This window comes from Salvelinus fontinalis, chromosome 18 (genome assembly GCF_029448725.1).
Source record: "Salvelinus fontinalis isolate EN_2023a chromosome 18, ASM2944872v1, whole genome shotgun sequence".
NCBI lineage: Eukaryota > Metazoa > Chordata > Actinopteri > Salmoniformes > Salmonidae > Salvelinus > Salvelinus fontinalis.
In genome coordinates this window covers 47,626,287-47,651,926 of record NC_074682.1, presented here as the reverse complement: position 1 = coordinate 47,651,926, position 25,640 = coordinate 47,626,287, and the positions used below count along the sequence as shown (strand labels likewise).

Sequence of the window (25,640 nt, the reverse complement as noted above, 5' to 3'; positions counted from 1 at the left end):
GTACAAAGTGTTTTTGTTTTTGAAGAAATGTGCCTGTTGTTTTGGTACCTGGTTTGATAATGCTCAGATGGCAGCAGAGTTTTTGTTGAGGTAACTTTTTGTTATTTGGCCAGCAGCAGGCTCAGTCCTGCAGTATACACGTGTTTAGTTTGGAAAGGGTAAACGATACCAGCAAGAGCGTGTGTGTGCATCATCCGTTAGAAAGATGCAGAGAGGGTGGCAGTCATGAGCTCCCTAAAAATCATTCCATATGATTTCCAACTTTTTGTGTAAAATGTTTTTCGGAAAACTCTTGATCTGTATTTCACTGTTTTCTTCCCCACTTGACTGTTTTCATTTGCTATATTACTACTTCACAGTAGATTTGCTTCGTTGTACTTGAGTCAAACAGATCTTGTAATTCATGGTGCTGCAGTTGTTTTCGTTTTAAGTTATTTACAGTTAAATCCAGTTATGTTTCCCACAAATCGGTTGATTCAACTCGCCATCTGTAATTTGGAATCAAACTTTTGCCAGAAATGCATCCTAGTAATCGTTAAAACCTTTTTGTGCTGGAATGCAGCGACAGAGTGAGAAGTAATTAGAATATATATATATATATATATATATATATATATTTTTTTTTTTTTACTCCGTTGTTGGGTTTGTCGTCTCGTTTGAATCCTGTCGGATTATTTTTATCAAAATGTATTGAGAATATATTTTTTCTCTCCTTCTGACCATTCCTTGCATTTCGTATGCCACCTAAGAAAACAGGAGGATGGTTTGAACGGTATAAAAAAAAAGCTGCTGTGTTCTCCTTATTTGTTGCTGCTTCGAGAAGTCTCACTTTCCACAGAATGCTGTACCCCCATTTTATTAGGGTTCTTACCAACTGAATACTAAACAAAAATATGAAAATCACAACACAAAATTAGTCATGTGCCATGACCACAGCATTGGGACTTTTAATCAACGTTAAATGACATTGCTGATGCAGGCTGGGAGTTGTATTACCCTAGTGACAGGAAGATGGAAATCGTTCGAACTGGACGTTCTAATTTGGTTGGGAGTAAATGTCTTTGGGGCCCCAGGAACCACACTGGGGCTTCGGACAGAGGGACTGGCCAGCTTGACCAGACACTTGACCTTTCTTCTTATTGCCTCATCCACAGACGTAAGGTACTCACTTGTTACATGAATGTTTGACAGAAGACTTCTGAGAAATGTCACCCAAAATTACCAGCACCTTAAGTAAAGAAATAACCCCTAAAATGAAACAAAAATGACAATGTATGAACATGTGTACTTGTATAAAATGTGTTAAACTGTAAAAAGAGAAATCTAGTACACTAAATTTGCCGCATGATATTTCTTTTCTGGGACTGACCGATGGTCGGATTGGGATGATTAGGTCTGTTGAGTCTTTCTTTTTACTCTTCACTTTCGACTCCCAGAGAAACTGGACACTGCATTTTTGAGGGGGGGGGGAATGAAGTTTAACTCGTTTTTGTTTTATTTTTTACACAACATAGTGGTGACTATGTGGATTCCCCCATCCAAAAGATAAAAAAGCAGAAGAGATGTAATGCATTTTCATAATAAAATACTGATGATAATGTATTTAGAAAAATTGCCATGTTGATATTTCATGCACTAAGGTATGGTACCCGTTCCCAAAAACCTGTTGAAGAAATAGTGAACATTTCTTTACACATTATGTAACACTGCCATGTTTTGTTTGAAATAATTGATTATATACTGTACACACAGTGACGTGAACGGTGAAATAGCTCCATAGCCTGACAAACCAGTCGACGGGTGAGGCTAAGGAGTCGTTCTGTAAGGCTGAGTGAACTCCACAGTCAAGCTTTCTGCTGAGCAATTCATCACTGACAGTTGTGTGAAGTTACACGCTCTGCCATGCATAGCTCAAACCTCAGTGCGGGTGAAGTCGCAAAGCGTTTGCGGAGCCTGTATGGAGCGTGCATAGTAGAGTGTAAATCCAGCCTAGGTTTGTGAAGTTGACCGATGGCGCTCTCGCTTCCTCACATTGAAAACATAACGGTCTGCTACATACAGAAGACTGAACACCTACGAAGGAACCGATAGGAAAATATCACGCATATAACTATAGACCTTTGTAACACTGCATGGTAATGAAGGGTATCTGGTTGAGATTTGAGGGCCACATTCGGGAAGTGCCGGGTTTATGGCGTCGACATCTAGAAGCACGTCTTGTGGCTTGTCACGAGGTCAAATCAAACTTTTATTTGTCACATGCTTCGTAAACAACAGGTGATACAATATTGACATATGGTCGGAGTCCTCATCAAACTACTCAATTGGTCGCTTACGCCTCGATCACACCGACAGTCATGGCATTTTGGGACACCAGAAGTACATTCATTTCTAATGGAACGCTGAGTTTGCTTTGCAGAATTGCAGAGGCAGTTACAGTGTGTTCTGTGTGATGCATCAATTGGATTTATCGAACGTATGCGTCAAACTGCGTAGACTGCTTGACAGAAATGGTAGCAGAAAGTTCATGTTGAACTTTTGTTGCACACAAATCGAGATGATACCGCTTACTATTTTGCGAAATGACACTATCGGTGTGATCAAGGCGTTACACCTCAATCACACCTTTATTTTTTATTTGACCTTTAACTATGTTAATCATTGTGTAAAATGGTACGCGGCATCATCTGGATATGTGTGCAACAAAAGTTAAACATTCACCTTCTGCTACCATTTATGTCATACCGTCTACGCATACGATTTTATGCATACTTTCGACAAATCGAATTTATACAGAAAGCACTGCCACTGCCTCTGAAATGCTGCATGGCAATCACAGCTTTCCATTGGAAATTAATGTACTTTTTGTGTACCAAAAAACAATGACACTGTCGGTGTGATCAAGATCAGTGGTCACTAAAGTAAGGAGAGGAGGGCAGGAAGCTGAGCAATCAAATTGGGATGATAGGATACTACTGTACAGTCAGAGTATGTTGCTACTTTTTATGGTACTTGTGTTTGAGAATCTATTGGAATTTGAATCTATGCCCATTTGGAATCCGTGCCAATTGAGGTCCTTCTGTCCCAAATTTTAATAACATTAACACACGCACACATTTATTGAAACGAAGGACGAACCTTTTGGAGTTGGGTCGTTCAATTTGGGAATTGGTTCCTTCTTTGATTGAACAAGTTGACAAATTGAAGGTTGGATGTGGTCTGTTCTCTGGATGGTAACTACTTAATTCAAGAGGTTGTCCACAGCCAGAGTCTTGCGATCGTGTATTTTGACTGTAGGGGGGCATAGGTGTCTGTCTGCCTTCACCAGATCCAGCTGTAGGCTTGACACTCCACCTTCGGGAACTCCGTATAAACCACGCGGTAGCCACACTCCGTTGGAACCCGCTGGCACTTGTTGGGCCATGTTGTAGGTTTCATCGGTCTGGGGATATGAACGAAAAAAGACGTGTGATATTGTCAAAAACGGAATTCATGTTTGGTTTATATATTTGACTTGCATACTGTCACTAATTTGGTCCGTTTACTCCCGTTTACGAGAGACAGAAGTAGCCATTTTCGTGGTCGGTAGCACTTGTTACAACCCCATGTAGAAGGTCTGCTACTAATGATCACCAATAATCACTACTAATGGACACCAATAATAATAAGAGACTTGCTTGGCCCAAGAAACACAAGCAATGGACATTAGAACAGTGGATATCTGTCCTTTGGTCTGATGAGTCCAAATTTGCGATTTTTGGTTCCAACCGCCGTGTCTTTGTGAGGCGCAGAGTAGGTGAACGAATGATCTCCACATGTGTGGTTCCAACCATGAAGCATTCTGCAGCGATACACTATCCCATCTGGTTTGTGCTTAGTGAGACTATCATCTGTTTTTCAACAGGACAATCACCCAAAACACACCTCCAGGCTGTGTAAGGGCTATTTGACCAAGAAGGAGAGTGATGGAGTGCTGCATCAGATGACCTGGCCTCCACAATCACCCGAACTCAACCCAATTGAGATGGTTTGGGAGGAGTTGGACCGCAGAGTGCAGGAAAAGCAGCCAACAAGTGCTCAGAATATGTGGGAACTCCTTCATGACTGTTGGAAAAGCATTCCAAGTGAAGCTGGTTGAGAGAATGCCAAGAGTGTGCAAAGCTGTCATCAAGGCAAAGGTTTCTTCTACTTTGTTTAACACTTTTTTGCTTATTACATGATTCCATATGTGTTATATCATAGTGTTGATGTCTTCACTATTATTCTACAATGTAGAAAATAGCAAAAATAAAGAAAAACCCTTAAATGAAAGAACTTTTGACTGGTACTGTGTATGAAAATGCATTATCACATTTAATTTATGGTACCATCTTTATCTAGACTGATTTGTTGAGGTTTTCTGGTAATTTCTGGGGTTATGTTGAGTAGTTTGTTTTGTCAAGTCACTTCAATTGATGGAAGAAATGTGTGTGAAATGTTTCTATTTCTATTAACAGAGCCAAATTAGATTTTTTTATAGGGTGAAAATGTTTATATTTTACCCAAACCAGATTAGATTATTTATAGGGTTATAATGTTTCTATTTGATCCAAGACAAATTAGATTTATAGGGTTTTCTACTTTCTTTCTTTCACACCAAGGTAGAACGGAACACATACAAGCCCCTTAAAATAAGGAATTTATTGTCTTCAGGGGAGAAATTACTAAACATCTTACTGTGTTAAAACGACTCTTCAGAACTTTTGTATAATTTCAGCCAGTAGGTTTGAAAGTGAGCTAAAACGGGTCCCTGTTTTTTGTCTACTACGTCATTAAATTGTGTACATGGTCATCCATTTAGTTTATGTTACGTCTTAAATATGTTACGAATCTAATTCGTACAATATGTTACAAATTTGTTGTGCTTAATATCTTGGACTGCCTCTTCCAATAGCTCAGATTCTTAAAAACAGACAACTCTTACCTGTGCACCAAAGGATGAATGGCAAGTTACCAGAAACATGTTACCCTTCTCTAGTAGTAAACCAATGTACTACCGAGAACCATAACAGGTTCAGAACCCTTTTTTTTAGTTCCAGGTAGAACCTTTTTATGAAAGGATTCTTAAAGGGTTGTTTGTTGGGTAAAATGTTTGGAACCAAAAAAGGTTCTCCCGCAGCGACACCTGAAGATCCCTCCATTAACCCTTTTTTCTAAAAGAGTATTTAATCAATGTTGTACTTTACCTGCGAGTCTGTAGATCGCTGCCTAGGTCACTTGACAAGTCCAGATGAGACTTAGGGACAGACACAAAGTCCAGAGACAGACTAACATGCTGGGTCCAAATGCACGTCTCATCTACGCCATGCCGGCCCAACTCCACTCCAAAAAGTCACAAGAAAAAAGAAACAAAGAAATCTCTCTGAGGAAGAAGCAGGTCTTCACACTCCACTAACCTCCCGACAGCAGATGATAATCAAGGGGAGTGAGTGAACATGTATGTTTTAGTGAGAGAGCGTGAGCGCCGGAGGTCGGTTTGTGAAGAAGCTGGGAACAGGTTCTTTAAGCGAGGGGGGACCAGATGGTTCGTCTGAGCCCTGTCAGTGTGTGGAGGTCTTAATTCTCACTGCTCAGCAATCCCTCACTCCAGATGGCCTTTATACCCTGTCCAACACCTGCTCTGACAGCCAAAGTACCGCACAGCGAAAAAAGAGAGAGGGAGAGAGCGAGAATGGGGGGGAGAGGGTGGGACTGAACAGACATTTCTGTGCTCGTTTCTTTCCTTCCTCCTTTTCCACTCCTGTCTGTTCCATTCCACTCCTGTCTGTTCCATTCCACTCCTGTCTGTGCCATTCCACTCCTGTCTGTGTCATTCCACTCCTGTCTGTGTCATTCCACTCCTGTCTGTGCCAGGGAGCACCCCACACCCCCGAAGATGTTGTGGGGGTGCTGAGGAGTATTTTTCTCAGCTCAAACAGGAGTAATAAAGGCCTAGTGCACACATGTATTTTTTAATCAGGGGGTGCTGCAGCACCCTCCGCACCCCTACTTCCCGCTACTATGCCCCCATCCCTCATTGTCTGGCTCGCTCATCTCCATTCTGGAGCACTCTCGCTCTGGGTCGACTGGGGTATTGGTCCATCTTGCTCCATCTTGCTCTTGCTCTGGGCAAAGGGAAAAGTTCTACTAAATATCTTGATATTTCTTCTGACTCATTGGGTTTATATGAGCAAAGCACAGCTTCCGGAATCGTAACGCTAGGTGTGGAATGTGGACCGCTTAGTTTCAGGAATGTCCTGTGGGTGTCTGTGCCGGTGGAGTGTTTAGTACTGTAACACGCTGGGTTGCTTCTTCACATGAAAAACACGACAACACACACACACACACTCAGCCAACCACAGCTGGGGTCTTACGTGGGAATAGGCTGTCTTGTACCTCTATCTCTCGTCACTGCCATGCTCTGAATAACAATCACTCAGACGGGAAACTCTGGAGAGCTAACAGACGGAACGGGAACAACAGCCCCTCCGTAAACTAACCCAGTCACCATGACTCAACCCCTTTTTCAATCCCTCCATTCAAGTCGGGGACATGCGTGGATCCTGACCTGTTTTTTGGGCCACATTAAGTAGTGTTTATTCCCATTTCCCACCAAACATCCTAATTAATAATTAGCAGCAATCCTACCTTCTGGCCCGACCTCAAGATCTTTGAAAATGATCTAAGCTAGGAGGGTACTTGGCTATATACTGTATGTGCATTGCCGGTGATGTTGTTAAATGTGTCAGTTTTTAATGAGGAGAACCTCCTCCATGCACTCACTGTGTCAGTAGAGCCATTGCATAACTGGTTAATTATACCAGCTGATGAAAACCGCTGTCTCATTTTATCTTGTTGTGTCATCCAACCAGTCTCCAGAAAAAGAACCAGTAGATGCATACAAATCAAATCACATGCACAGAATGCAACAGGTCTAGTAGACCTAACTGTGAAATGCTTACTGACGAGCCCTTAACCAACAACGTAGTTGGTTTTTTTAAGAAAGAAAATATTTGCAAAAAATACAAATGAAAAAAATGTGCCTCTAGATTGGCTATTCCCAAACTGGAATGTATCAAGCAGACCACCATAGTCCCTGTGCCCAAGAACACCAAGGTAACCTGCTTAAATGACTACTGCCCCGTAGCACTCACATCTGCAGCCATGAAGTCCTTTGAAAGGCTGGTTATGGATGAACAGGCAGTGGCTTGAGTGGGTATTGTCCTTGATTATCTTTTTTGCCTTCCTATGACATCGGGTGTTGTAGGTGTCCTGGAGGGCAGGTAGTTTGCCTTCTTCACCACACTGTCTGTGTGCGTGGACCATTTCAGTTTGTCGGTGATATGAACACAGAGGAACTTAATACTTTCCACATTCTTCACTGCTGTCCCGTCGATGTGGATAGGGGGTTACTCCCTTTGCTGTTTCCTGAAGTTCATGATCATCTCTTTTGTTTTGCTGACATTGAATGAGAGGTTATTTTCCCGACACAACACTCCGAGGGCCCTTACTTCCTCCCTGTAGGCTGTCTCATCGTTGTTGGTAGTCAAGCTTACCACTGTTGTGTCATCTGCAAATTTCATGATTGAGTTGGAGGCGTGCTCGGCCAAGCAGTCGTGTATGAACAGGGAGTATAGGAGGGGGCTGAAAACGCACCCTTGTGGGGCCCCAGTGTTGGGGATCAGCTGAGTGGAGATGTTGTTTCCTATCTTCACCACCTGGGGGAGGCCCATCTGAAATTCCAGGAGCCAGTTGCACAGGGCAGGGTCTCGAGCTTAATGATGCGTTTGGAGGGGACTATGATGTTAAATGCTGAGCTGTAGTCAATGAACAGCATTCTTACATAGGTATTCCTCTTGTCCAGATGGGATAGGGCAGTGTGCAGCGTGATGGCGATTGCATCGTCTGTGGACCTATTGGGGCGGTAAGCAAATTGAAGTGTGTCTAGGGTGACAGGTAAGGTGGAGGTGATATGGTTCTTGACTAGTCTCTCAAAGCACTTCATGATGGCAGAATGATGGCAGATGCTACGGGCGATAGTCATTTAGTTCAGTTACCTTAGCTTTCTTGGGAACAGGAACAATGGTGGCCATCTTGAAGCATGTGGGGACAGCAGACTGGGATAGGGATTGATTAAATATGTCCGTAAACGCACCAGCCAGCTGGTCTGCGCATGCTCTGAGGACCCGGCTAGGGATGCCGTCTGGGCCGGCAGCCTTGCAAGGGTTAGCACGTTTAAATGTTTTACTCACGTCGGCCATGGAGAAGGAGAGCCCACAGTCTTTGGTAGCGGGCCGCGTCAATGGAACTGTATTGTCCTCAAAGCGCACAAATACGTTTTTTAATTTGTCTGGAAGCAAGACGTCGATGTCCACGACAGGGCTGGTTTTCTTTTTGTAATTCGTGATTGTCTGTAGACCCTGACAGGTACGTCTAGTGTTTGAGCCGTTGAATTGCAACTCCACTTTGTCTCTATACTGACACTTTGCTTGTTTGATTGCCTTACTGAGGGAATAATTTCACTGTTTGTATTCGGTCATATTTCCAGTCGTCTTGCCATGATTAAATGCAGTGGTATGTGCTTTCAGCTTTGCGTGAATGCTGCCATCAATCCACGGTTTCTGGTTAGGGAAGGTTTTAATAGTCACAGTGGATACAACATCTCCTATACACTTCCTTATAAACTCGCCCACCGAGTCAGCGTTTCTGCCTATATGAGTTTCTGCCTATAGGAGGGGAGCAACAAGATCGAGTCATGGTCAGATTTGCCAAAAGGAGGGCAGGGGAGGGCCTTGTATGCATCGTGGAAGTTAGAGTAGCAATGGTCGAGCGTGTTACTCGCTCGTGTACAGCAACCGATATGCTGATAGAATTTAGGTAGCCTTGTTCTCAAATTAGCTTTGTTAAAATCCCCAGCTACAATAAATGCAGCATCAGGATATATGGTTTCCAGTTTGCATTAAGTCCAGTGAAGCTCATCACTAAGCTAAGGACCCTGGGACTAAACACCTCCCTCTGCAACTGGGTCCTGGACTTCCTGACGGGTAGGCAACAACACATCTGCCACGCTGATCCTCAACACGGATCCCTCAGAGGTGCATGCTTAGTTCCCTCCTGTACTCTCTGTTCACCCACGATTGCATGGCCAAGCACGACTACAACACCATCATTATGTTTGCTGACGACACAACGGTGGTAGGTCTGATCACCAACAATGATGAGAAAGGCTATAGGGAGGAGGTCAGAGACCTCGCAGTGTGGTGCCAGGACAACAACCTCTCCCTCAAAGTGAGCAAGACAACGAATCTGATCATGGAATACAGGAAAGAAAGGGCAGCGGATGCCCCCGTTCACATCAACTGGGCTGTAGTGGAGCGGGTTGAGAGCTTCCTTGGTGTCCACATCACCGAAAAACTGTCATGGTCCAAACACACCAAGACAGTCGTGATGAGGGCACGACAACGCCTATTCCCCTTCAGGAGACTTAAAATATTTGCCATGGGTCCCCAGATCCTCAAAAAGTTCTACAGCTGCACCATCGAGAGCATCCTGACTGGTTGCATCACCGCCTGGTATGGCAAATGCTTGGCATTCAACTGTAAGGCGCTACAGAGGACAGTGCGTACGGCCCAGTACATCACTGGGGCCAAGCTTCCTGCCATCCAGGATTCTATACCAGGCGGTGTCAGAGGAAGGCCCTGAAAATTGTCAGAGACTCCAGCCACCCAAGTCATAGACTGTTCTCTCTGCTACTGCACGGCAAGCGGTACCGGAGCGCCAAGTACATGTACATATTACCTCAAATACCTTGACTAACTTGTACCCCTGCACATTGACTCGGTACCGGTACCCCCTGTATATAGCCTCGTTATTGTTAATTTATTGTTACTTTTTTTACTTTTAGTTTATTTATTAAATAATTTCTTAAAACTGCATTGTTGGTTGTCAGGGGTGGTAGGTAGCCTAGTGGTAAAGCATTGGGCCAGTAACCAAAAGATTGCTGGATTGAATCCTCGAGCTGACAAGGTAAACATCTGTCGTTCTGCCCCTGAACAAGGCAGTTAACCCACTGTTCCCCGGTAGGCTGTCATTGTAAAAATGTGTTCTTAAATGGTTAAGTAACCATTTCACGGTTAGGTCTGCATATGTGACAAATAACATTTGATTTGGAAGGGAGGACGCATTTGAAAGAGTATTCAAAAACTTTGCCTTGATGGGATTCAATCAGCTCAATCTCTTGACTAGCCAAAAGGCACCGTCCACCATCCAGCAAGTGTGGCATGACACTGGGTGTAGCAGGACACCTTGGCGCTGGTTCCGCTGGCGCTGATGCTGGCAGTGCACCGTAATCAAAGTGAAAGGGCCCTCCACAGGGGTCCTCTGTGGCAGCTGGCTCCTCTCACAGCCTGTTGGCCACTCTCACAGCCTGTTGGCCACTCTCACAGCCTGTTGGCACTGCCCAGGACTGTGCCCCCTCCATCCTGCCATCTCTTTGGCCCAGCCCGTGGGGAGCCCCCTCAATCCTGCCGTCCCATTTGCCCAGCCCGCAGACAGAAGACGGCCTGCTGCAGCCAAGTGCCAGGCTGACCATCTGGGTCTTCTCTCTTTTTTTCTCTCTATTTCTCTCTTTCTCTCTCTCGTCCCATCTTTCTTTTTTTTCAATTTGCCAAGTTTTGCATTCATTTTCTGCACTCTTTCTCTTTCTCCCTTCTCTCTGTATCTTTCTATTTATTTTCATGCCTCTTTCTGGCCATAGCTCTATCATCTGATGTTTAACTGTGTGTCATTCCAGCATTTCAAGCTTCAGTCATAGAGTAAACAGTTGTGTGGAGATCTTTTTAATTGATAGTTTACTGCGGTGTCCATTGTTGTGATTATACAGTAGTAAGGGCCATGAGTCTATTGTATTTTTTTGAGGGCATCAGTCCCCTTTAATGTTTAAAATGATAACGATAACCTGAGTCACTAACTGGGTCTTCTACTGTAAACAGATACATGTGTGTACAGATAAATTACATTTGGCAGTACGGACATGAAGACAGGAAGTTTGGTCTGTCAGACAGGAAGTGAAAGACCCAGGGTTACACCTCCAGCTTCAGTCATCCTTTTTTTAGTCGTCCCTTTTTTCTAGCGCTCCTGACCTCATGTAGTGTCATCATCCCTGTCCTCAACCCAGTTGACCCCCTGAACACTTTGGGCACACACCACAGAGGGGGGGTGGACTCTGTGGGTCAAATTAAATCAAGCTTTATTCATACAGCACATTTCAGACATGGAACGCAACGCATTGTGCATTACAGAAAAAACAAATAGGAAAACAATGAAAATAAAAGCAGAAATATTTATTACACAACAAACATAAGATAAAGAACGAAAGAATGACAAAAACTGAACAGCTAAAAAGCACCCTAAGGAAAAGCAAAGATAAAAATATTAATTTTAAGATCTCTTTTAAATATGTCCACAGTTTCGGCCCTCAGGTTCTCTGGCAGGCTATTCCAGAGGCTGGGTGCATAATAACTAAAGGTTGCCTCTCCATGCCTCTCGTCCTATGCTTTGGGATAGTTAAAAGGCCAGTGCCAGAGGACCTGAGGGACCTACTGGGTACATAAATTAAAAGCATGTCTGACATGTATTGGGATGCCCAATCATGGATTGGAAGAATGGAAGAATCTGAAAATGAATTCTAAAACTCACAGGCAGCCAGTGCAGAGACCTTATACTGGTGTAACGTGTGCTCTTCGTCTGGTCCTGGTCAGTACCCATGCTGCAGCATTCTGTATGTATTGCATTTGACCAATAGCTTTCTTGGGTAGACCAGATAGGAGAGCATTACAGTAGTCAAGCCTGCTTGTAATTAAAGCATGGATGAGTCTCTGTCAGCCTGAGAGAAAAACGTCCGCACCTTGGCAATATTCCTCATGTGGTAAAAAGCTATTTTGGTCACATTCCTAATGTGTGATTTGAAATTGAGTTCAGAATCTAAAATAACAACTAGGTTTTTTACCTGGTGTTTTATCTTTATTGCCCGTGAATTAAAATCTCTGTCTCTATCAACAATAAGTACCTCAGTCTTGTCTTGATTTAGCTGGAGGAAATTGTAAGCCATACAAGTTTTTAAATCTAAAAGCTAAAATCCACTGGTGACACAGAAATGTAAAGTTATGTATCATCTGCGTAGCAGTGAAAATCAATACCGTGCTTTCTGATAATGCTGCCAAGAGGTAACATATGTAAACTGAACAGTACTGGACCCAAAATCGAACCATGTGGAATACCACATGTGATATGTATTCTATCTGAGTTATGTTCACCAAGGGTGACAAAAAACTATTGACTGGTTAAATAGGTCCTTAACCAATTTAGAACTGGACCGGAGAGGTCAACCCACCTCTCCAGTCTGTCCAAAAGGACATCATGGTAAACAGTGTCGAATACAGCACTTAAATCCAAGAATACAGAGAGAGCGAGAGAGCGAGAGAGAGAGAGGATACCAGTGTTATCATCCGTACAGTCTGGACAGCCCTGCTGTACAAAAAAAGACCAATCTCATCTGACATAATGTACTGCACACTCCCCCAGCCATCTTTTAGACACTCTGCCAAGGTCTAAAAATAGCTGGGGCTAGCGCTGCCTAACCCATTCAGTGGGTGGAGTGATTTGTGTGGTGTACCAGGAGATGTTTCCACAAGGTTGGGTTTCATGTTCATGCGTTTTGCAGGATGCCCAGAGTACAGACCTCCTAGTCTCTTTGCTTGTTGATTCTGTATCCACTCCCTCCCTGCGTGGAAGACCTACTGTTCCCACAAAAGCTTTCGCCTCTGAAATGGAGATTGTTTGTCTCTGAGTCCTGTGCATGAGAGTCGCATGGCATCTTGTGCCTCATGTTCTTTGCTGTGAGCTTTAGCTTTGAGAGTATATGTGACCTCTGACCTATAGTTTAAGACTTAGTTCTGTTTCAGTCAGATCAGTATAGTACAACCTCTAGAAAGACTGAGGGCGCAATTCAATCAATGCAGCATTGCACTATGTATGCACTGTAAACATGTTTTTGGCCGCTGTAAAACAAAATAGCATTTAGAACACCCTTGACAGGTACTGTCGATGCTTCCAAAATAGGACAACATTTTGCACATTACTATGTCAAATTCAACTGAATCTCTCTCATTCCCTCTAAAGTTAATTTTGTATATTTTTTGGGACATCTTTTTCTCCCCAATTTCATGGTATCCAATTGGTAGTTATAGTCTTGTCTCATCACTGCAACTCCCGTACAGACTCTGGAGCGGCGAAGGTCGAGAGCCATGCGTCCTCCGAAGCATGACCCTGCCAAGCCGCACTGCTTCTTGACACACTGCCCGCTTAACCCAGAAGCCAGCCACACCAATGTGTCGGAGGAAACGCCGTACACCTGGCGACCGTGTCAGCGTGCATGTGCCCGGCCGCCACAAGGAGTCACTAGAGCTCGATGGGACAAAAACATCCTAGCTGGCCAAACCCTCCTCTAACCCGGACGACGCTGGGCCAATTGTGCGCTGTCTCGTGGGTCTCCCGGTTGCGGCCGGCTGCGACACAGCCTGGGATCAAACCCGGATCTGTAGTGATGCCTCTAGCACTGCAATGCAGTGACTTAGACCACTGTACCACACGGGAGGCCCTCTCTCTTCTTTCTAGTAATAATTTGGTGGGCGCTTATATCTGTCCTATTTCACAAATGTACAAACTGTATGTGTGAATTGGAAGTGTGTTTTTTGGATCTCCCAACTCTCCCTAAAATATGTGCTTTGATTGACACTAAACACCTGTAAGCTTTGCTACAGTTTGTTAACACCATCTGCTCTAATCTGCTCACTGTACATCATTCAAAACAACACTGTATAACTCAGTAAGATCTAAATGCATATCCCCATGAAACTGATTGAGAACAAATGGTTGGTATGTAAACTCAGCAAAAAAAGAAACGTGTCTTTTTCAGGACCCTGTCTTTCAAAGATATCAAACAATCGCATGGTATGCTTTCGCTGTAATAGCTACTGTAAATCGGACAGTGCAGTTAGATTAACAAAAATGTAAGCTTTCAACCGATATAAGACACTTGTATGTATCTAAATGTTTAATATCCATAATTTGTATGATTATTTATTTGAATTACGCACCCTCCAGTTTCACCGGAAGTTGGCCCGCTAGCGGGACGCCTAGCCCTCTAGAAGTTAATGCAGCTGGTGGCCACACCAGATACTGACTGTTACTTTTGATTTCCCCCCCCCCCCCCCCCCCCCTTTGTTCAGGGACACATTATTCCATTTCTGTTAGTCACATGTCTGTGGGACTTGTTCAGTTTATGTCTCAGTTGTTGAATCTTGTTATGTTCATAAAAATATTTACACATGTTAAGTTTGCTGACAATAAACGCAGTAGACAGTGAGAGGATGTTTCTTTTTTTGCTGAGTTTAGATGCCGCATGGACGTTCCACTGGTAAAACTTGAAGAATTGTCATTCACGTTTGACAGTGAGAAATGTGACGAGAGGTTCTCTATGAGTAGAGCAGAGACTGTGCGTAAAGTAGAGAATACTGCACATGTGCAGAAGCTTTGGGACCTTTAGCTGTTGGGAAGAGAGGTCCTGAAAAGACAGATCAGCAGCCAGTGATTTTCATTGTTCAACTATTTTACCCCTCAGTCGCCTACCTCACTTCAGTGCAAGTGTCCTAGCGGGAACAATGACTTCAAATACACAATAGTCAAACCTCTGGGGTATTATCCTCCCAACAGGGTTAACAGGGTCATAGCTATATAAGCCCCCCTCCCCCCGCAGTAATGCAAGGAGCCCTGGGGACACAGCTTGGTCATGACCGATTCTGTTGATCAGTTACAGTCTACTGGCATTTTGTCAAACCCCGCTGCTTCAGATGGGACCAGAGGATGGCACTCGGACGCCCAGCACCACCCGCCCGTCAGCCCCTATCCCCCTTTCTAACAGAGGGGACTCCACCAGACCGTTAGCTAGCTGCCATAATGCCTGCCCCCAGGCGGGCTTGCTTGTTCCAGCACCGATGACCCCTGTAAAAGATTGTGGAAGGAAATGTGAAGGCAAGGTTGGGTCAGTTGTTATATCATAATTAATTAGACTATAATAACTTTGGTGCTAGAGTCTGGTCCAGTGGTAGGACTGCTGACTGTGGACTTAACATTGCCCTCCGGGTAGAGCTGTTGAGGTGGTGTATCACCACCACACCAGCAGTCATGAGTCATGACCGCAGTAAAATTCCACGTGATCGTCGAGTCACGGTAATCTCCTCTTATGCACTTTGGACATGCGTTGGTAGTACCCAACTCACTAACGATAATCAGGTCCTAATGGTCTGGTACTCAGGGCTCTATTGTCCCTCCATCAGGTCCTAATGGTCTGGTACTCAGGGCTCTATTGTCCCTCCATCAGGTCCTAATGGTCTGGTACTCAGGGCTCTATTGTCCCTCCATCAGGTCCTAATGGTCTGGTACTCAGGGCTCTATTGTCCCTCCATCAGGTCCTAATGGTCTGGTACTCAGGGCTCTATTGTCCCTCCATCAGGTCCTAATGGTCTGGTACTCAGGGCTCTATTGTCCCTCCATCAGGTCCTAATGGTCTGGTACTCAGGGCTCTATTGTCCCTCCATCAGGTCCTAATGGTCTGGTACTCAGGGCTCTATTGTCCCTCCATCAGGTCCTAATGGTCTGGTACTCAGGGCTCTATTGTCCCTCCATCAGGTCCTAATGGTCTGGTACTCAGGGCTCTATTGTCCCTCCATCAGGTCCTAATGGTCTGGTACTCAGGGCTCTATTGTCCCTCCATCAGGTCCTAATGGTCTGGTACTCAGGGCTCTATTGTCCCTCCATCAGGTCCTAATGGTCTGGTACTCAGGGCTCTATTGTCCCTCCATCAGGTCCTAATGGTCTGGTACTCAGGGCTCTATTGCCCCTCCATCAGGTTCTAATGGCCTTGTACTCAGGGCTCTATTGACCCTCCATCAGGTTCTAATGGCCTTGTACTCAGGGCTCTATTGACCCTCCATCAGGTTCTAATGGCCTTGTACTCAGGGCTCTATTGTCCCTCCATCAGGTCCTATTGGCCTTGTACTCAGGGCTCTATTGTCCCTCCATCAGGTCCTAATGGCCTGGTACTCAGGGCTCTATTGTCCCTCCATCAGGTCCTAATGGCCTGGTACTCAGGGCTCTATTGTCCCTCCATCAGGTCCTAATGGTCTGGTACTCAGGGCTCTATTGTCCCTCTAACCATTAGGACCTTAAATGCAATAGAAAACCACAAACACTTATCATCAAAACAGTAGAGTGCTTTTAAAACTCACCTCACTGTGATTGATCAATTGGAAGAAAAAGTTCAACAACAGGTTGACACGGAGTGGAAAACATGGTCGTTGTGGATGTTGTTTCAAAGCCAAACACAATGAAATGGACAGCCCTTTCGATGCTGATGATTAATTCAAAACACCAATATGCATATTAGAGCTCATGCATAGGCCAATATATAAGCCCAAGCCCCAAAAAATCCCTGAATTAAAATGATGATTTAGTCATCATACAATACATATCCTAACGCATATTACGCATTGCGAAATATTGAGAAACATATAAAAAAAATAGATTTAGGATGTCTTTGGTACATAATTGGTCTAGCCTATAATCTAAAATTAAACAAATTTGAGTAATTGTCTTTGAGTGTGGATGTAATGGTGGTCCTCCTCCTCTTCAACCGAAAAGGAGGAGTAGTGATGGAACCAAGGCGCAGCGGGTTGTGAACACATAATTTATTAAAAGAAAACACGAAAAACACGAACTTGACTATAAACTAACAAAACAACAAACGGTGTAGACAGACCTGGACGACGAACTCACATAAACACGAAGAACGCACGAACAGGGAAAAATAGACTACACAAAATGATGATGTACAAAACAAACCGAACAGTCCCGTATGGTGCGACAAACACTGACACAGGAGACAACCACCCACAAGGAACACAGTGAAACAACCTACCTAAATATGACTCTCAATTAGAGGAACGCCAAACACCTGCCTCTAATTAAGAGCCATACCAGGCAACCCCTAAACCAACATAGAAACAGAAAACATAGAATGCCCACCCAAACTCACGTCCTGACCAACTAACACATACAACAAACTAACAGAAATAGGTCAGGAACGTGACAGTGGACTGTATTATTATGCATACTGGGTGGACTGGTTACCTTATGCTACGCTCCAAACGTTCTATCTCCTGATTCTGCCTCCTCAACCCTCCTCTCCTCCCTTTCTGCATCCTTTGACTCTCTATGTCCCCTATCCTCCAGGCCGGCTCGGTCCTCCCCTCCCGCTCCGTGGCTCGACGACTCATTGCGAGCTCACAGAACAGGGCTCCGGGCAGCCGAGCGGAAATTGAGGAAAACTCGCCTCCCTGCGGACCTGGCATCCTTTCACTCCCTCCTCTCTACATTTTCCTCTTCTGTCTCTGCTGCTAAAGCCACTTTCTACCACTCTAAATTCCAAGCATCTGCCTCTAACCCTAGGAAGCTCTTTGCCACCTTCTCCTCCCTCCTGAATCCTCCTCCCCCTCCCCCCCTCCTCCCTCTCTGCAGACGACTTCGTCAACCATTTCGAAAAGAAGGTCGACGACATCCGATCCTCGTTTGCTAAGTCAAACGACACCGCTGGTTCTGCTCACACTGCCCTACCCTGTGCTCTGACCTCTTTCTCCCCTCTCTCTCCAGATGAAATCTCGCGTCTTGTGACGGCCGGCCGCCCAACAACCTGCCCGCTTGACCCTATCCCCTCCTCTCTTCTCCAGACCATTTCCGGAGACCTTCTCCCTTACCTCACCTCGCTCATCAACTCATCCTTGACCGCTGGCTACGTCCCTTCCGTCTTCAAGAGAGCGAGAGTTGCACCCCTTCTGAAAAAACCTACACTCGATCCCTCCGATGTCAACAACTACAGACCAGTATCCCTTCTTTCTTTTCTCTCCAAAACTCTTGAACGTGCCGTCCTTGGCCAGCTCTCCTGCTATCTCTCTCAGAATGACCTTCTTGATCCAAATCAGTCAGGTTTCAAGACTAGTCACTCAACTGAGACTGCTCTTCTCTGTATCACGGAGGCGCTCCGCACTGCTAAAGCTAACTCTCTCTCCTCTGCTCTCATCCTTCTAGACCTATCGGCTGCCTTCGATACTGTGAACCATCAGATCCTCCTCTCCACCCTCTCCGAGTTGGGCATCTCCGGCGCGGCCCACGCTTGGATTGCGTCCTACCTGACAGGTCGCTCCTACCAGGTGGCGTGGCGAGAATCTGTCTCCTCACCACGCGCTCTCACCACTGGTGTCCCCCAGGGCTCTGTTCTAGGCCCTCTCCTATTCTCGCTATACACCAAGTCACTTGGCTCTGTCATAACCTCACATGGTCTCTCCTAGCATTGCTATGCAGACGACACACAATTAATCTTCTCCTTTCCCCCTTCTGATGACCAGGTGGCGAATCGCATCTCTGCATGTCTGGCAGACATATCAGTGTGAATGACGGATCACCACCTCAAGCTGTACCTCGGCAAGACGGAGCTGCTCTTCCTCCCGGGGAAGGACTGCCCGTTCCATGATCTCGCCATCACGGTTGACAACTCCATTGTGTCCTCCTCCCAGAGCGCTAAGAACCTTGGCGTGATCCTGGACAACACCCTGTCGTTCTCAACTAACATCAAGGCGGTGGCCCGTTCCTGTAGGTTCATGCTCTACAACATCCGCAGAGTACGACCCTGCCTCACACAGGAAGCGGCGCAGGTCCTAATCCAGGCACTTGTCATCTCCCGTCTGGATTACTGCAACTCGCTATTGGCTAGGCTTCCTGCCTGTGCCATTAAACCCCTACAACTCATCCAGAACGCCGCAGCCCGTCTGGTGTTCAACCTTCCCAAGTTCTCTCACGTCACTCCGCTCCTCCGCTCTCTCCACTGGCTTCCAGTTGAAGCTCGCATCCGCTACAAGACCATGGTGCTTGCCTACGGAGCTGTGAGGGGAACGGCACCTCAGTACCTTCAGGCTCTGATCAGGCTCTACACCCAAACAAGGGCACTGCGTTCATCCACCTCTGGCCTGCTCGCCTCCCTACCACTGAGGAAGTACAGTTCCCGCTCAGCCCAGTCAAAACTGTTCGCTGCTCTGGCACCCCAATGGTGGAACAAACTCCCTCACGACGCCAGGACAGCGGAGTCAATCACCACCTTCCGGAGACACCTGAAACCCCACCTCTTCAAGGAATACCTAGGATAGGATAAAGCAATCCTTCTGCCCCCCCCCCCCCCTTAAAAGATTTAGATGCACTATTGTAAAGTGGCTGTTCCACTGGATGTCATAAGGTGAATGCACCAATTTGTAAGTCGCTCTGGATAAGAGCGTCTGCTAAATGACTTAAATGTAAATGTAAATGTAAATGTTCTATCCTTGAGCTCTCAGTATAGTGATGCAGGTCTTTAGATGTTGTACACATGAAATTGTCATTCCGAACGTAATCCGCAACGTTATATTCCCTTTTGTGGGACTAGAGCTGTTTCTCCTATCCAGCTGTTCCATTCTCTGTAGCCTCTGCAGAGTTCCCAACAACCAGCTGTTCCATTCTCTGTAGCCTCTGCAGAGTTCCCAACAACCAGCTGTTCCATTCTCTGTAGCCTCTGCAGAGTTCCCAACAACCAGCTGTTCCATTCTCTGTAGCTTCTGCAGAGTTCCCAACAACCAGCTGTTCCATTCTCTGTAGCTTCTGCAGAGTTCCCAACAACCAGCTGTTCCATTCTCTGTAGCTTCTGCAGAGTTCCCAACAACCAGCTGTTCCATTCTCTGTAGCCTCTGCAGAGTTCCCAACAACCAGCTGTTCCATTCTCTGTAGCTTCTGCAGAGTTCCCAACAACCAGCTGTTCCATTCTCTGTAGCCTCTGCAGAGTTCCCAACAACCAGCTGTTCCATTCTCTGTAGCTTCTGCAGAGTTCCCAACAACCAGCTGTTCCATTCTCTGTAGCCTCTGCAGAGTTCCCAACAACCAGCTGTTCCATCCTCTGTAGCCTCTGCAGAGTTCCCAACAACCAGCTGTTCCATTCTCTGTAGCCTCTGCAGAGTTCCCAACAACCAGCTGTTCCATTCTCTGTAGCTTCTGCAGAGTTCCCAACAACCAGCTGTTCCATTCTCTGTAGCTTCTGCAGAGTTCCCAACAACCAGCTGTTCCATTCTCTGTAGCTTCTGCAGAGTTCCCAACAACCAGCTGTTCCATTCTCTGTAGCCTCTGCAGAGTTCCCAACAACCAGCTGTTCCATTCTCTGTAGCTTCTGCAGAGTTCCCAACAACCAGCTGTTCCATTCTCTGTAGCCTCTGCAGAGTTCCCAACAACCAGCTGTTCCATTCTCTGTAGCTTCTGCAGAGTTCCCAACAACCAGCTGTTCCATTCTCTGTAGCCTCTGCAGAGTTCCCAACAACCAGCTGTTCCATCCTCTGTAGCCTCTGCAGAGTTCCCAACAACCAGCTGTTCCATTCTCTGTAGCCTCTGCAGAGTTCCCAACAACCAGCTGTTCCATTCTCTGTAGCTTCTGCAGAGTTCCCAACAACCAGCTGTTCCATTCTCTGTAGCTTCTGCAGAGTTCCCAACAACCAGCTGTTCCATTCTCTGTAGCTTCTGCAGAGTTCCCAACAACCAGCTGTTCCATTCTCGGTAGCCTCTGCAGAGTTCCCAACAACCAGCTGTTCCATTCTCTGTAGCCTCTGCAGAGTTCCCAACAACCAGCTGTTCCAGTTTTCAGGGGAAATGGAAAGAGACTGTGACACGACTTTCGCTTTTGGATGAAAGCAAGGCCATGGTTAGAAGGATCCAGCTTTTGTCAAATTAACGTCAGATTTTACTTTTTGTAGCAAATTAGGGGAATTTACGCAGCAGGTTAGAATAATTAACGTAGCAGGTTAGGATAATTAGGTTAAGATTAGGAAAAGGGTTAGGGTTAGCTAAAATGACAAAAAAAATCTGCTTTTGACATTCATTTGCCAAAAGCTGTCTTCCTTTTTTTTTTAAGTATTTATTTATTTTATTGGAGAAAACTCAGTATACATACAAGAAGTATACAAACAGACAATGATAACATATGCTAGAGAGTACAACAAATGACAGATTACACAAAGACCTTAAAAGATGCACACATATTGATTGTTTTAACAGCTTTCTTATTAGAAGAATGTTGAATGGTCTTAATGTACTGCTCAAAATCCTTCTAGAAAACACAGAAGCATGTTTTTTTTATTAGTGAATTTACATTTATGAATATTACATTTTGCCATTAGCACAATTAGATTTATAAGGTAAAATAGTTTTTCTTTATCTTTATTATGGTTAAGGAAACCGAGCAGCACATTCTCCCATAAAAAAAACAAAAGTCATCAAGAATATTAACAATTATAAAACTGTGAATATCTTTCCATAATTGTTTTACATGTAGACAATGCAAAAATAAATGTGAAACTGTTTCTGGATGCTCAACACAAAAAGTACAATCAATGTTAATGTCTTTTTCAGCTGTCTTCCTTCCAGCCATGACCTGTTAACAAGGTGACACACCAATATAACTCCTCCTTCACATTTACTGGATTGGTTGCCGGGATGTCACTGAAAACGGGCACCTGCTGGAGAATACAGATTGTGGGCCCAGTTATCCCTCTCGCTTCACCTCTTCCTCTCTGATATAGGGGATCTAATGAACAAAAATATAAACGCAACATGTAACAATTTCAAAGATTATACTGAGTTACAGTTCATATAAGGATATCAGTCAATTTAGATGAATTATTTATGTCGTAATCTATGAATTTCACATGACTGGGAATACAGATATGCATCTGTTGGTCACTGATACCTTAAAGAAAGGTAGGGGCTTGGATCAGAAAACCAGTCAGTATCTGGTGTGACCACCATTTGCCTCATGCAGCGTGGCACATCTTCTTTGTATAAAGTTGATCAGGCTGTTGATTGTGGCCTGTGGAATGTTGTCCCATTCCTCTTCAATGGCTGTGCGAAGTTGCTGGAATTTGCTTGTAACTGGAACACGCTGTCGTACACGTCTATCCAGAGCATCCCAAACTTGGTCAATGGGTGACATGTATGGTAAGTATGCAATTAATAGAAGAACTGGGCGATTTTCAGCTTCCTGGAATTGTGTACAGATCCTTGTGACAAAGGGCCATGCATTATCATGCTGAAACATGAGGTGATGGCGGCAGATGAATGGCACGACAATGGGCCTCAGGATCTCGTCACGTATCTCTGTGCATTCAAATTGACATTGAAAAAATGTAATTGTGTTTGTTGTCTGTAGCTTATGCCGGTCCATAACATAACCCCACCGCCACCATGGGGCACTCTGTTCACAACGCTGACATCTCCAAACAGCTCGCCCACACAACACCATACACACTGTTTTCCATCTGACCGGTACATTTCAAAAACGGGATTCACCTGTGAAGAGCACACTTCTCCAGCGCGCCAGCGGCCATCGAAGGTGAGCATTTTTCTACTGAAGTCGTGTGTGTCGAGTGTGAAGAGCACACTCTGTGGCATTGTGTTGTGTGACACAACCTTTAGTGTGTCCAGCACAAGGTGCACCTGTGTAATGATCATGCTGTTTAATCAGCTTGTTGATATGCCACACCTGTCAGGTGGATGGATTGTCTTGATAAAGGAGAAATGCTCACTAACAGGGATATAACATTTCTGGGATCTTTCATTTCAGCTCATGAAACATGGGAACAACACTTTACATGTTGCTTTTATATTTTTTTTCAGTGTAGTTTTAGGAGTTTATTTTACATAGCTTACATTCTGCTGGTAGCCTGCTGCTACAGTTAACTGCCCAAATAAAGAAAACACCAAGATAAAGCGTCTTAATAGGGCGCTGGGCCACCATGAGCTGCCAGAAATCAAATCAAATGTTATTCGTCACATACACATGGTTAGCAGATGTTAATGCGAGTGTAGCGAAATGCTTGTACTTCTAGTTCCGACCATGCAGTAATATCTAACAAGTAATCTAACAATTTCACAACAACTACCTTATACACACAAGTGTAAAGGAATGAATAAGAACATGTACATATAAATATATGGATAAGCGATGGCCGAACGCCATAGACAAGATGCAGTAGATGCTATAGAGTTTATTTTATATTTATTTCACCTTTATTTAACCAGGTAGGCCAGTTGAGAACAAGTTCTCATTTACAACTGCGACCTGGCCAAGATAAAGCAGTGTGACACAAACAACAACACAAGAGTTGCACATGGAATAAACAAGCGTACAGCCATTAACACAATAGAAAAAAAAGAATGTCTATATACAGTGTGTGCAAATGGCGTGAGGACGTAAGACAAATAGTAGGCCATAGTTGCGAAGTAATTACAGTTTAGCAAATGAACACTGGAGTGATAGATGAGCAGATGATGATGTGCAAGTAGAAATACTGGTGTGCAAAAGAGCAGAAAAGTAAATAACAACAATATGGGGATGAGGTAGGTAGATTTGGTGGGCTATTTACAGCTGCAGTGATCGGTTAGCTGCTCAGATAGCTGATGTTTAAAGTTAGCAGGGAAATGTAAGTCTCCAGCTTCAGGAATTTTTGCAATTCGTTCCAGTCATTGTACAGTATATACACATGAGATGAGTAATGTAGGGTATGTAAACATTATATTAAGTGGCATTGTTTAAAGTGACTAGTGATATATTTATTACATCCCATTTTTAATTATTAAAGTGGCTAGAGATTTGAGTCAGTATGTTGGCAGCAGCCACTCAATGTTAGTGATGGCTGTTTAACAGTCCGATGGCCTTGAGATAGAAGCTGTTTTTCAGTCTCTCGGTCCAAGCTTTGATGCACCTGTACTGACCTCGCCTTCTGGAGGATAGCGAGGTGAACAGGCAGTGGCTCGGGTGGTTGTTGTCCTTGATGATCTTTTTGGCCTTCCTGTGACATCGGGTGGTGTAGGTGTCCTGGAGAGCATGTAGTTTGCCCCTAGTGATGCATTGTGCAGACCTCACTACCATCTGTAGAGCCAGGCGGTGATACAGCCCAACAGGATGCTCTCGATTGTGCATCTGTAAAAGTTTGTGAGTGTTTTTGGTGACAAGCCAAATTTATTCAGCCGCCTTCTTCACCACACTGTCTGTGTGGGTGGACCATTTCAGTTTGTCCGTGATGTGTTAGCCGAGGAACTTCAAACTTTTCACCTTCTCCACTACTGTCCCATCGATGTGGATAGGGGGGTGCTCCCTCTGCTGTTTCCTGAAGTCTACGATAATTTCCTTTGTTTTGTTGATGTTGAGTGTGAGGTTATTTTCCTGACACCACACTCCGAGGGCCCTCACCTCCTCCCTGTAGGCCGTCTCGCGCTGTTGGTAATCAAACCTACCACTGTAGTGTCGTCTGCAAACTTGATGATTGAGTTGGAGGCGTGCACGGCCACGCAGTCATGGGTGAACAGAGAGTACAGGAGAGGGCTGAGAACGCACCCTTGTGGGGCCCCAGTGTTGAGGATCAGCTGGGTGGAGATGTTGTTTCCTACCCTCACCACCTGGGGGCGCCCGTCAAAGTACAGGATCCAGTTGCACAGGGCAGGGTCGAGACCCAGGGTCTCGAGCTTAATGACGAGTTTGGAGGGTACTATGGTGTTAAATGCTAAGCTGTAGTCGATGAACAGCATTCTTACATAGGTATTCCTCTTGTCCAGATAGGTTAGGGCAGTGTGATAGCGATTGCGTCGTCTGTGGACCTATTGGGGTGGTAAGCAAATTGGAGTGGGTCTAGGGTGTCAGGTAGGGTGGAGGTAATATGATCCTTGACTAGTCTCTCAAAGCACTTCATGATGACGGAAGTGAGTGCTACGGGGCGATAGTTGTTTAGCTTTCTTGGGAACAGCTTTGATGCAACTTGGCATAGATTCTACATGTGTCTGGAACTTCCTGTGGAGAAGCACCCCATACTTTCAATCACAGGAGGTTGGTGGCACCTTAATTGGAAAGGATGGGCTTGGGGTAATAGGTGGAATGGTATCAAATACATCAAACACAAAGGGGGCGGAGATCAGAGTTTCTTGTGAGAATTCTACAATCCGTTCTATTGGCCAACGTGCAATCACTGGAGAATAATCTGGATGAGCTCCGTTTGAGACTATTCTACAATGGGACATTAAAAACTGTAATATCTTATGTTTCACGAGTCGTGGCTGAATGACAACACAGATAATATACAGTTGGCTGGGTTTTCCATGCATCGGAAGGACAGAACAGCTACCTCCGGAAAGACGAGGCGTGGGGGGGTCTATTTGTCAATAACAGCTGGTGCGCAATGTCTAATATTAAGGTTGTCTCGAGGTATTGCTTGCCTGTGGTAGAGTACCTCATGATAAGCTGTAGACCACACTATTTTCATCTATATTTTTCATAGACGTCTATTTACCACCACAACCGACGCTGGCACTAAGAGCGCACTCAACGAGCTGTATAAGGCCATAAGCAAACAAGAAAATGTTCATCCAGAAGCGGCGCTCCTAGTGACCAGGGA

The 25,640-nt window shown here is 44.9% G+C and overlaps 1 long non-coding RNA gene across 1 annotated transcript; it reads right to left on the bottom strand.

Annotated features, from left to right (window-relative positions):
- Nucleotides 1-913: 913 nt before the first annotated feature.
- LOC129815665 (uncharacterized) lies at nt 914-5,670 on the bottom strand. The gene is made up of 2 exons (XR_008753457.1): nt 5,226-5,670; nt 914-3,442 (listed from the first exon to the last, which is right to left on the bottom strand). It is a non-coding gene; the product is annotated as an uncharacterized LOC129815665 (long non-coding RNA).
- Between the last annotated feature and the right edge of the window lie 19,970 nt (nt 5,671-25,640).